This window comes from Equus przewalskii, chromosome 6 (genome assembly GCF_037783145.1).
Source record: "Equus przewalskii isolate Varuska chromosome 6, EquPr2, whole genome shotgun sequence".
In the NCBI taxonomy this organism is placed as follows: Eukaryota; Metazoa; Chordata; class Mammalia; order Perissodactyla; family Equidae; genus Equus; species Equus przewalskii.
The window spans coordinates 28,725,005-28,737,845 of NC_091836.1; the positions used below are offsets into that span (position 1 = coordinate 28,725,005).

The 12,841-nt window shown below is 49.8% G+C and overlaps 1 protein-coding gene across 14 annotated transcripts in view; it reads left to right on the forward strand.

Annotated features, from left to right (window-relative positions):
• Positions 1 to 12,841, forward strand: part of GRIK4 (glutamate ionotropic receptor kainate type subunit 4) — a 413,573-nt gene that overhangs the window by 149,388 nt on the left and 251,344 nt on the right. The gene's annotated exons all lie outside the window — the stretch shown is intronic.

Below are 12,841 nucleotides of genomic sequence, written 5' to 3' on the forward strand. Positions count from 1 at the left end.
GGGAAGTCGAGCACTGGCAGCCGGGCAGCCAGGCAGCCAGAGCCAGGGCCCGGCCTGTCATGAATCGGAGGCCCAGAAATAGCAGTCAGCGGGGAGAGTGAGAACAGCTCCTGAGCGGCCAAGATGGGTCCCAAAGGGGCCGTTTCTCCCAAATGGGGACAACAGCCCTGGGACCTGTGGCTTTTGCTTTCTGATGACTTGGCACCAACAGCCAGGTCTCTTGTCCCTCATCCTCCCCACCAGCCAATGCTCCCAAGGCCCAGATTTAACTTTCTCTTATTTTAGTTTCAGGCCATTTCTTCTTTTAATGGTGTCCCAAGCTGCCTGAAATAATTCTTGCCCTTCTTTTATGTGGCTCTGTCTCGCATATTTATGGGACGTTATCATGTCCTCGTAGGCCCTGGTTCTCTGGGTTCCACATATTATGCCCCTTTAACCTCCCTTTATAGGTCAAGCCTTCTAATTCCTTTAATCATTTTTATTACCTTCCTTTGTATTCATTCTCCCTCCTTGGCTTCTTTTAAGAGCAAGAGGGCCCCAAACTTCAGAGAGTGTTCCAAGAATGACCCTAATAGGGGGCAGTGAGGGACCCCTGTTTGGGGACTCTTCTCCTTTCCCTGGTGAAGCTCTCGTGTGCTTCTCATTTTACATTAGCTTCACGGTTCCCAAACCATCCACCTTGAACTCCACCTGCCCGTGGAATGGGCTTATTCTCTCTGTGGCCCAATCCCCACACTCGGGTTGGACCCTAGGAGTCCTTGAGAGCACAGAATCTCAGGTTGGGAAGATTTGGGGTGGAGGGAGGAGGGAACCAACAGGTCCCAAACATCTGTGATGTGACAGGCACCGTGCAAGACATGTCACATATATCATCTCCATGAATTGGCACATCAGCATGTGAGATATATATTATTGCCCCCTTTTTGCAGTTAAGGAAACTGAGACTCCAAATTGTGAAATAACTTTCCCAAGAGCATAGAGCTAATCAGTGGCACATCTGGGATTTGAACAGACTGTGAGATGACCCCAAAAAGTCTTCTCTTTCTGTACCCTATGCAGCATCCTTTAAAGAAAGGAGGAGAGAGGGTTTTGCACGGGGAGGGGTATGACTCAGAGCAGCATTAAGCTAAGGACTCTTTTTCCTGCTTCTTTCTTTCTTTTTTTGGTGAGGAAGTTTGGCCCTGAGCTAACATCTATGCCAATCTTCCTCTGTTTTGTATGTGGGACGCTGCCACAGCATGGCTTGATGCTGCCCAGGATCCAAACCCATGAACCCTGGGCCACCAAAGCAGAGCACGTGAACTTAACTTCTATACCACCGGGCCAGCCCCCCTACATCTTTCTTGAACCAGATCGTGGGGACCAGTGGCTTTCTTCTGGCATGGCCTGATAGAATAAACACAATAAGACTCACGTGCTTTAGTCCAAATGCTTCTCCCTTTATCCTGAACTCAGGTCATCTCCTGCCTCTTGTGCAGTGGGACCCATGTGTCCCCCACTCCCCTGCCACTGGCCTGAAGGGATAAATGGGGGTTACTGTTGTACTGTTCCCCATGGCTGAGCTGGATGGAGAGCATTCTCTAGGCTGGTTGATGCTGCACGCAGCCCTTTCCTGCTCCCCACAGGGCTGCTGTGAGGGGACCCTCCTGTGACATGTGTCTATTGGATTGGGCTGAACAAGGCCCCCCTGCAGGTGGCTTCCCATCCCATCCCTCTCTGAGCCCAGCCAGGCAGCAGGCAGAGGATGTGATGGCCCAAGATGGCAAACTAGCCAAGTTTCAGCGGTACCTGGTGTGACAGCTACCTTCCCTGTCACTTGGCGGGGGGTAGGGAGGGGGCTACTGCTGTTGGGTTGGCACCCCTGTTCTACCTTGTTGTCAGAGCAAACATTACAAAAGCAGCGCCCCCATCAGAGACTACAAGGGAAAGGCTTGACTCCCCCATAGTGGAGGTAACCACTGCCTATGATGGCCTGAGGGAGGCCGGAGAACAGCTTGCTCAGCCCTCCCTCCAGAGCACACTCAGTTCAAGGGGTATTTCTGAGGAGGCTCTGCCTCTCGGAACCAATCCCATGGGGGCATATTTCCTCACTTGAAAACCCACTACGATCGTTGTGCTGGGCACTGAGGAGACAGATGAGTAAGACGCAAGGCTTGTTCTCAAGGAGGGAGCAGTGTATGGAGGGGATGACTCATAAACAGCTGGTGGTAGCTCAGTGTGGCAATTGCAGGGATGGAGACTGGCACTATGGAACCACAGGCGAGGTGCCACCCAGCCTGGAACGGAAGTGGCAGAGGCAGGAATGGTTTTGAAGGGAGATGTCTCCTGAGCTGGGTTTAAAAGAAGAAGGAAAGTGGGCCAGAAGAAGGAGAAGGGTATGCCAAAGGGGAATTGCAAGTGGGACAGATAGGGGGTGGGGAGACGAGACTGGAGAGGAATCCAGGGCCAAGTCCTGGAGACTGCGTGTGCCAGAAAAAGAAGCTTGAACTTTGGGAGTAACAGGGAACTATTAAAGAGGGGTTTTGGGTAAAGAGCATGCCTTGGCAATTTATATTTTAGATAAGTCATTCCAGCGGTAAGATGGAGGGCATATTTGAGCAGGATAAAACTTTAAAATGAGAGACCAGTTAAGAGACTGTTGCAGTAGTCTATCCATCCATCCATCCATCCATCCATCCATGCTTCCATCCTTTTATCCTTCAGTAAAGTATTTGGAGAGCACTGAGTATACAGAGGTGGGTAAGAAGGACAGAATTGCTGCCCTCCAAAGCTGACATGGGAGAGCTGAGAAGACTTGGAGCTCTTTTGTAAAGCAGATAGAGGAAGGGAGATAAAGTAAAAAATCATTTCAGAGGTCAGTTTAGTTGGATTTGGTCATTGATTGGATGGGGTGGGCGGTGAACAGGAAGGAGGAGGCAAAGATGTCTCCCATTTTCCACTTTGGATGACTGCAGCGGCTGAGTCAGGAGGAGGTCGTCCATTAGCATCCTCAGCACCCCGATGAAGCATATAACCTAAGGAAAAGCAGTGTGCTTGCCATGCAGACTCAGCTGTAAGACAAGTTTGTTAGCACCATTCCCCCTTTCAGCCTGACTGCCTTTTATTCCCCCCTATAAAAATCCTGGAGCTGCCACTGGGTGACTCAGTGGCTGGATGGGCCATCCATTGAGGTGGACATTCAACCGGGGCAGATGGTGAGCAGTAGATGTGGTGGACTGCAGGTGCCCACGGACATCCAGCAAACAGCTGGCTATGCAGATCTGAAGCATGGGAGGGACGATCTGGACTGGAAGTTCAGCTTTGGCATTGTCAGCAAAAGAAACCATGAGAGCAGATAACAGGATCGGGGGGAGCGTGATGTAGGGGAAAGAACACTGGACTAAATGTCAGGATACCTTGGCTCGTGTCTTAGATGTGTCATTCATTTTCTATGTGACCTAAGACAAGCTTTTCCCCCTTGGAGAGCATCGGAGACCCTCGTCTGTAAAATGAGATGACCAGACTAGATCCATGGTCTCTAAACTTATTTTTAGTGGTTAAATCTTTTCTTCAAATAAAGTCACACACAGAATCCCAATAGGTAAAAATTGAGCTGCTGTGGCAGGTGTCAGGGACTTGGACATTTGACTCCCTTCTCCCCTGACCTCCTGACACCCATCCATGGCCCCTGACAGTGTTCTGGGGAGCACAGTTTGAAAACCAGAAATTTACGGGATTTCTCAGGTCCTTTCCATCCAGCACCAGCTTCCTGGAGACTTATTCTTAGCTCGCTTGGGTGCAGGAGGTGGAGACTACGCCGTAGGCCTCCAGGGGCTTGCAGTAGGGCCAGTGGGAGCCTGGGGAGAAAGAGGCAGCCTGGAGCCCATTCCCGCCCGAACAAACCTGAGATCATTTTTCTCTTTCAGTTGCCTAATTAAAATCCAAGCCCTTTAATTTGTTTCCCTTTAAAAAAAAAGGACAGAGAAAGAAAGAAAAGCAGCAGAGGCCATAAAACACTGCAGCCTCCTGTACTGTTTCCCGTCCCACCCACTGTTCCAGTTCTTCCTAGTTTATCATCCTCAGGCTTGATCACAGGAACTTTATTACTTCCTTTTCCCCTCCAGAGCATTTAGGAAGGTGAAAAAAAATCCTAGGCTTCAGCAGAAGCCAGTTCTGCCTCTCACCCCTTTCAGAGGTCTGTGCTGTTTATGATCTGCAGTCCCCAAAGAGGAGACCTGGAGACCCCTGGCCAAGACCTCGCCCCAGCCTTCCCCCTTCTCCAGGCCAGGAGTCGGGGCGTGTTCACTCACGCAAGCGGGGCTGCGCCTGCAGACAGAGGTGGGTGCTGGGCTGTGTTCCCAGCTGGGGAAGGACTCCAGAGGGGCTGTAAATAGACCCAGGGTCTTCAGCTCCCCGTGGTGCTGGACTTGTGCGTGGAGCCATTCTGTCCCCTGCCTTCCAGCCCATCTGGGCGGCGGTCTGCTCTGCTACCGAGGCCCTGGCCCTTCCTCCGGCCAGTGTGGCTGCATGTCCTGCTGTGAAGGGCTTTCTGTGGCTCTCCAAGAGATTGTTTCCAAGACACATATTTCACCCAGGCCCCCCTGAGAAAGACCCACTCTGTTCTCACTGTGAAGCGGCAGAGAGGTTTCTTTGGCCATATCAAGACATCAGTGCTTCCGTGCCAAGGGCGTCTGAGGCCATCTTTGTCAGAAATTTCATTTATGCAGAAAAGGAAGAGAGGTGAGCCTGCAGGGTCTGGCGTGCCCACCGCCTCCCGGACCTGGAAGGCAGCCACAGGCGGCAGGCAGAGTCGGGCAGAGCTGTCCGTGCCTCGTTAGCACAGCCCAGGCCTTGTCTTGAGCTGAAGCGGCAGCAGGCAGACACCCCTTGTGACCAGGGTACAGTGCAGTGTCATTAGCAGGGCAGCCTGGCTGGATATTGATCGGCCCTGCAGAGGCCTGGTGGGTTGGCAGATGAAGCTGCCATGCAGACCATTGTCTCTGGACCCAGCTGTGTGCAGCCTCTGGAAGGAGCATTTTGAGGTGACAGGACCAGAATGGGCCTGAGGACCTCGCACCAGTTGCGCAGAGCCCTGGTCTGTGGACCAGCAGGAGCAGAGCACAGGGCTTTCACGGCCTCCACCCAGGGGCCTGGGGGCTCTGCCTCCCTGAGGGGACTTCTCTTGGTGCTCTCCCTGGACCCTCGTTCCAGTAGCAGGCCTCCAGCTCTCCCTCACCAGCAGAGGGATCTGGGCTGCCTGCCTCTGCAAGGTGGTGCAGGGGCCCTGGGGGCACCTCTGCGACTTGTTCTATAAATGACAACAGAGCTAACAAGGTCTAATTGGGTATTAAAGGCGAAAGCAGCCCTATAGATGCTGCAGGCTAATTAACACTGGGAGGGCAGCGGAGAGGATGAATCTCTGCAGGGGCTGCGTGTGAGTGTGTCTGTGCTGAAGTGTCTGCCCCAGTGGCAGCCAAGGAAAGAGTTACGCCCTGCACGGCAGACTTCACACCGTCTGCATGGAGTCCTGCTCAGTGGGCCCAGAGGAGCAGGCCCATCCCAGCTCAGAGCCTAGAGCATCAAGCCAGAAAGGAGCCTCAGAGTCAGATCCTAGGCACTCATTTTACAGATGAGGAAACGGAGGCCCAGGGAGGAGGTGGGACTTATGTAAGGCTACAGAGCTGGCGGGTGGTGGGACCCAGATTGAATTTGGAGTTTGGGAAGGCCAGTCATTCCTGCCTTGTATGTAGTACAGTGTGAAGGGGTCCCCCCTGTCTTGAGGTGTTCAGGTCTAATGAGGGAGATAATCTCTGTGATAATTATAACCCAGTGTGCAGGGTCCTAGAGTAACAGTCTGAACGGAGTAGTGACCGCTGTGCTCTGTCTTGGGGACTCAGGGAAGGCTTCATGGGAGGTGAAGTCTGAGCTAAGTTTTGAGCAAGATGGTTCTAGCCAGAAATGTCAGGGGAGGGCGTGTGGCAGAGGAGCTCAGGAAGATCGAATTGGGTGAGGCCCACAGTGAGAGAGCTGAGCTCAGAGAGGGGGAGGGGATTTGGGGCCCTGAGTCCAGCACGGAGTCGAGGCGTTATCCCTGGAGCAGTGGGGAGTCGGTGTAGGTGGTGGCTTTCTTGTACTTCTCTCTTTAAGAGCACTGGAGGCAGCCAGGTGGGCTTGGGGTAGAGGAAGGGCCGGGGCAGGGAGAGTGGGAGGAAGCCCGTGCTGCAGGCCTGGAGAGAGACGATGAGGGCATGGCCAAGGCAGCGGCAGCAGGGACGGACAGAAGGGTGAGGGAGGGAGCCGAGGTGACTCCCAGGCCTTGGCATCCTTAACGATAACAGAGAGCCCCCGGAGGGCCAGGGCTCTGCTTTTTCACCCTCCTTGCCAACTAACTCCCCAGCTCACAGGCTGTCAGAGCTGAGAAGAGGCCTTAGAAACCTTCTCGTCCTGCTCCCTCATTTAACAGAAGACGAAACCAAGATCCGAGTGGGAGATATGATGCGCTGGGGCAGCCCCGCCTCTGAACCCTGGCGTCCGGCCCTTGTCCAGTGTCCTCTACTGCACCTCTCTGGTCTTGGATGTTTCCCCGTGCAAAAGAATCTGCCTTCTGCCTCCTCCACCCATCCTTCATCCCCTTCTCTTCTCAACTCTTTTCCTTTGCTTCCCTGACCGTATCCTTCTGGTCCCACCCAGGGCCACCCCTGCCTTGTGGTTCAACCTGGATGAAGTGGCCAGTTCTATTCTTAAAGAAGGGGCAGTAGAGCCCTTGGTTGGTTGTGCTGCTCGAGGGGAACAACAGTGGACAGCCCGAAGCATAGCTCACTTCAAATCCTAAATGCCTGACAGCACACGGTGTTCAAACTGGCTTCGCTAAGTCTGACCTTTAGCACACGCCAACTGCCAGGGGGAAGGGGAGCCCTGTTTCCAAGGGAGCTCAGAATGAGCCGCAAAGCACACAAGGGTGAATTTACTCCATGCAGGATGGCTTTTGGGAGGGTGTCAGCAGCATGATCTAGGCACCTTGGCCACTGCACACTCCCAGGGTGTAATTTCTACTGGGGTACTGTGTGGGGTCAGGGTTGTTGGGTTGGGGCCCATCCCTCTGGGAAGGGAGCCCAGAGTGGTCTCTACAGAGGGTCTCAGCTTCTGGACCTGCCCTGACACTTTCCTGCATCAGTCTACACCCCTCTCCTGTCCTCCTCCTGCTCTGGGCACCCTCCCTGCTTCCAGTGTTCCAGGGGGAGGGGTTGGGTGGTTTGGCCAAGTGACATCAATCGCCCTTTCTGGCCTTGTGTGGTGTGGGGGTTCTCAACTCAATCCAATCCATTTTGTAACAAGTATTTTGAAAAAACCCGCTTTACTATGCTAAATTGAAATTCGGAGAACCTATAACCTATCTGTACATATGATTTAAAAAACATATAAGGTCCTAAATATAATATAAAGGATAAATTGAAAGAAAATAACATAATAAAATATATTTCAACACATAAACGCTTGGGCATTACTACATGCAGAGGGTAAAAAATGTCCCTCAAATTTCCTTAAATCTTCCTAGGGCTCCTGTTAAGAACCACTGGCTTTGGAGTTGGAGAAACTTGGATTTGAATTCTGTCCCCAGCCACCAATGGCTGTGTGACCTTGGGCAGGTGAGTCAGCCTCTGAGCCCTGGCTCCTCACCTGTAAATTACACAGACCTGCGACGGGCCTCCTGGGTGGATGAGACGCGTTAACGGGATGCGGTTTTTAAAGTGCTCTACTCAGGGCTGACTTTTCCCTGCTGCTTCCTTTGCTCTGGTTCTCCTCTCCTAGACATGTTCCTAATAGCCTTGACCTCACCTTTGTTCCGTACTTCACCTTTGAAAGCAGTTTTTCCTCCCTCATGCCGTGGCAGCCTGCTGCTCCCTGCCTGTCTCTGTGGCTCCCTGTGCTGCTAACTCAGCAGCCCAGGACCTGCTTCTTACCTGCCCTCCTGCCCCCCTCCTCGCGGATCTCCCTGAGCCTCTGATGGCCTGTGGGCTTCTTTGGCTCCCCTAGCCTGGGTTGGGGGAAGTGCAGGTCTCAGGAGCCCAATTACCCCTACCCTGAGTACGTACATTTGTCTATATTGTCAATGCGTCGTAGTAATCGGGAAGTGGGCTCTTGGTGTTCACCTGTCCTCAGCAAGGTGTAGCCCCAGGTGAGAGTTTTTAATAAATACTCCATCACCCTCTGTGCCGTACGTACTGGAGAGAAATCCTATCCAGCTCTGGGAAGACTTCCCGCCTGCGTCTGTTTGCCTCCTTGGCAACCCCGAGCACGTACTGCATCTCACACTTTATATTTAGAACCAGCTGCTTCAGTCCACACAGCTGCCTCTGACCCTCTGGCCCTGGGTGGCGAGGCACTGCCCAGCTGCCCTGATCGTATCCTGGTGGCTTACGCTGCCCAGCCCCGTTCCTACAAAGCCTGGGTCAAACTGTCTGCTCTAAGCACGCATCAGACCGGCTCCTCCAGAGACCCTGCCCTTGAGCGTCAGGGACTGGTGGCCATCGGTCACTCCACAGCCCCATGAAGGGCAAGGTCTCCATCAGGGCCTCCAGCCCCTGATTCATTCATTCGTTGAACAAATGTTTATTCAGGGCCTGCTGTGGCCCAGGCACTGGACATAAAGTGGTGAACTGGAGCAACCAAGAATCCCTGCCTCATGAAGAATGTGCACGATAAGTCTTGTGTGTGGGTGTGTGTGTGTGCATGTATCACTATAGTCTGTTAGGGATAAGTATTAAGGAGGAAAATACAGCAGGGAAGGGCTAGGCAAGGTCCAGAGGAAGTCGTGTTGAAATGTTAGGGTGGCCGGGGAAAGCCTCACTGAGAAAGTGACACTTGAGTCAAGACTTAAAGGAAGTGAGGGAAGAGCCATGCAAGTGTGTAAGGAAGGACACGGCAGAGAGCGGAACAGCAAGTGCAGAAGGCAGAGACCCCAGGCAGGAGCGGGCCTGGTGTGTTCCAGGCACAACCAGGGGGCTGATGTGGCTGGTTTGCAGTGAGTGGGGGTGGAGCAGTAGGAGATAAGATCAGAGAAGTGGGAGTGAGGGTCGAACCATGGGAGCTCTTTAGAGTAACATGGGAGATAGATGGAAGGTTTTGAGCAAAGCAAGATCAAGGTCTGACTTCGATTTTAAAGGGATCACTGTGGCTGCTGTGTTGAGAGTAGACTGAAGGGGGCAGGGGAGAAGCAGGGGGAGCAGTGAGGAGGGTCTTGCAGTAATCCAGGCGAGACAAGATGGTGGCTTGCGCCATGTGTAGCAGCACAGGTGGAAAGATGCGGTGGAATCTGGATAGATTTTGAAGGTAAAGCCAACAGAATTTACTGATGGTTTGGATGTGAGATGTGAGAAGGAGGAGTCCAGGGTGACTCCAAGGGTTTTGACTTGGCACTAGAATGAGGGAGTTGGCGTTTTCTGCCATATGGAAGGAGACTGGGCCAGTTTGGGAGCAGGAGATGCCCGAGTTCAGTCTTGGTGTGGTAAGCGTGTTTGAGGTCTGTCCGGTCACAGCTGGAATGTGAGTCTGAAGTTTAAGCAACTGGATTCTGCTGGAGATATAGATTGGAAGTCATCAGAATGTAGATAATACTTAAAGCCAAGAGACTGGGTTTGTGTAGATAGAGAAGTGAAGAGGACCAAGGACAAAGCTCTGGGGTACTTCAAAATGAAGAGATCAGAGAGATGAGGAGGAGCCAGGGCAGAGGAGGAAAGCCAGGTAGCGTGGTCTTCTGGAAGCCAGGGAAAGACGATCTGCTTTGACAGAGGCTCCTGAGAGGTCCAGGAAGACGAGGACTGAGAGGCAGGATGTTTGGTTCACTTTGCTTTTGAATGTTCCACACTTTTCTTTTATTCTACGGGTCATGGTCTGGGGAGGAGTAGCTGAGCCAACGGTGGGGACATTTCTGTCAGAGTGCAGCTTGAGGCCCCAGCCCTGCAGAAAGCAGAAGGGGAGATTTATTGTATCAAAAAGGACAGAGGAAGATTCTAGCATGCTTTCAAGTTCATCATCTCATTTGATTCCCTCAACACGTCCTGTTAGGAAAGTATTTGTAGTGTTATTCCCATTTAAGATGAAGAAAATGAGGCGCAAAGAGGAAACACAGCTAACTTTAGGCCATGGGCTTTCCAATCAGTGTTGGCCAATAGAACGTTCTGCGATGATGGAAATGTTCTCTATCTCCTTTGCCGATATTGGATCCTTGGGCTACGAGTGTCTATTGAGCACTGGAAATGTGGCTGGGACAACTGAGCTGACTTCTTAACTGTAATTAACTGAAGCTAATTTAAATTTGAGGAGCTACCTGTGGCTAGTAGCTACCTTCATGGACAGTGCGGTTGTAAGTGTCCAAACTTGGATTCAAACCCAGGTCATCTGACCCAAGGCCTAGGGTCTTCCTCATCTACTGCCTGCTTCCCAAGAAGGTGGTAGAATGTTCCAAAGAGGACTAGGCTGTCCTGAGCTGGTGAATTTTGGAAAAAGCAGAGTTGGAGCAGGAGACAATGTATATGACCTAGGGGTCCATCTAAAGTTCTCAGGTTTATTAGCCAGTTTAAAGGTTCTCCAAGGTGTCCTGAAGCCTTCATCCCCTACTGCTAGCCCAGCCCAGGCTCTGTCACTTTCCTCTCTTCCATGAAGCTTTCCCTGTGCATCCCATCCCTAAGCAAGTCCTTTGAAGTATTGTTATTTAAACCTCTTTTTGGACACTTTTAGAATGTACCTGGTGTTATTGTCACTCTCTCACTTGTGTTGGTGTCCTGCCTCCTGCATCACTTATAAACTCCTGCAGGCAGGTGAATCATGCCATGTCCTGTTTCCTGTTCGTGGTGGGTACAGGACGGTGTGGTGTAAAGAACACTAGTTTTGATCATCTTTATATCACTGCAGCCTAGAATAATGCTTAAAAATTTGTGGGAACTCCATAAGTATCTGTTTAATAATGTAATGGCTAAACTTAGATTCTTATAGTCTTGGTTCAGATTTCTGGGTGTTCACCCACTAGCTTTGAAACTCAGTTTCCTCATCTATCGAATGTGATGCCAGTCTTTCTTGTGTTCTCACGAGGATCAAATGAGATCATAACTTTAGAAGGGTTTGCACCGTGCCTGGCACCTATCGGGTGCTCATTAAGTGATAGTGTTTCTTTATTTCTCTTACAATGATGTACATTTAGTTTATTCTTCACTAGCCTGTGACCTTCTGCAACGTAGGGACTATGTTACACTCACTGTTATCTTCTGTAGCACTTGCACAATGCCCTAAACATAGTAGGTTCTCTGGAGGAGCTATAGGATTTATTGCTTTCTGGATACCTCTGGCCCAGACTCTGGAGACGCAGCTGAATGAGACATGACCCAGGGTCAGGGAGCATTTGGGTGAGCCCAAGCTTAGAGGACGCATAGCCTCTGTCTCAGCTTAGAAAGCTGCTTGGAATTTACAGGCAATCTGCTTCACCTCCTCCCAAAGGGGTCATTGAATTTCTTTAGATTGCAGGGCTGTCCTGGATAGTTCCCCTGCTAACATGTGAGCTGCATGGTGACAGACATTTTTGTCTGTTTTGTTCACTGATGTGTCTAAAGCAATGCGGGGTACGTTGTAGATATTCAGTGAATGTTAGTAAATGAAGGAATGTCCATAGGTGGGTGTAAGAAGTAATATTTTATACAAAGGTATGTAAACTCTTTTTATAAAGTGTCAAATAATAGATATTTTAGATTCGTGGGCTATACTGTCTCTGTTTTGATTACTCAGCCCTGACATGGCATCTCAAAAGCAGCCATAGACAATATATAAACAAATGATTGGGCTGTGTTCCAATAAAACAATTTGCATAAAGAGGTAGCATGTGCTTTTCCAGCTGTCCCCGCACCATTTGTTGAAGAGACTGTTCTTTCCCCATTGAGCAGTCTTTGCACCCTTGTCAAAAATCGATTAGCCATAGATATTTGCCTTTATTCGGGACTCTCAGTTCTGTTCCATTGGTTTATATGTCTATCTTTGTGCTGGCACCATACTGTTTTGATTACTGTGGCTTTGTAGTTGGTTTTGAAATCAGGAAGTGTGAGTCCTCGAACTTTGTTTTTCTTTTTCAATATTCTTTTGGCTCTTCGAGGTCCCTTGTGATTGTCTATGAATTTGAGGATCAGCTTTTCCATCTCTTTAAAAGACACTGTTGGAATTTCGAGGGGGATTGCATTGAATCTGTGGATCGGTTTGGGGAGTATTGCATCTTAACGATACTAAGTCTTCCAATCCGTGAACACGGGATGTCTTTCCACTTAATTAGATCTTTAATTTCTTTCAGCAATGTTTTGTAGTTCTCTGCATATACGTCTTTCATCTCCTTAGTTTAATTTATTCCTAGATATTTTATGCTTTTTAATGTTACTGTAAATGGAAATGTTCTCTTAATTTTCTTTTGGGAGTATTCATTACTGTATCTAGAAACACAACTAATTTTTGTATATTGATCTTGTGCCCTGTAACTTTGCTGAATTTGTTTATTAGCTTTAGTAGTTTTTTTGTGGGTTCTTCAGGATTTTCTATATATAGAAAAATGTCATCTGCAAAAGAATAAAGTTGGACCCTACCTCAATCCATGTGCAAAATTAACTCAAAATGGATCAAAATCCTAAATTTAATAATGAAAACTATAAAATTATTAGAACAAAACATAGGAGTAAATCTTCATGACCTTGGATGTGGCAGTGGATTCTTAGATACAACACCAAAGGCATAAGAAAAAAATAGGTAAATTTGACTTCATTAAAAACTTGTGAATCAAAGGACACTATCAAGAAAATGAAAAGACAACATACAGACTGGGAGAAAATATTTG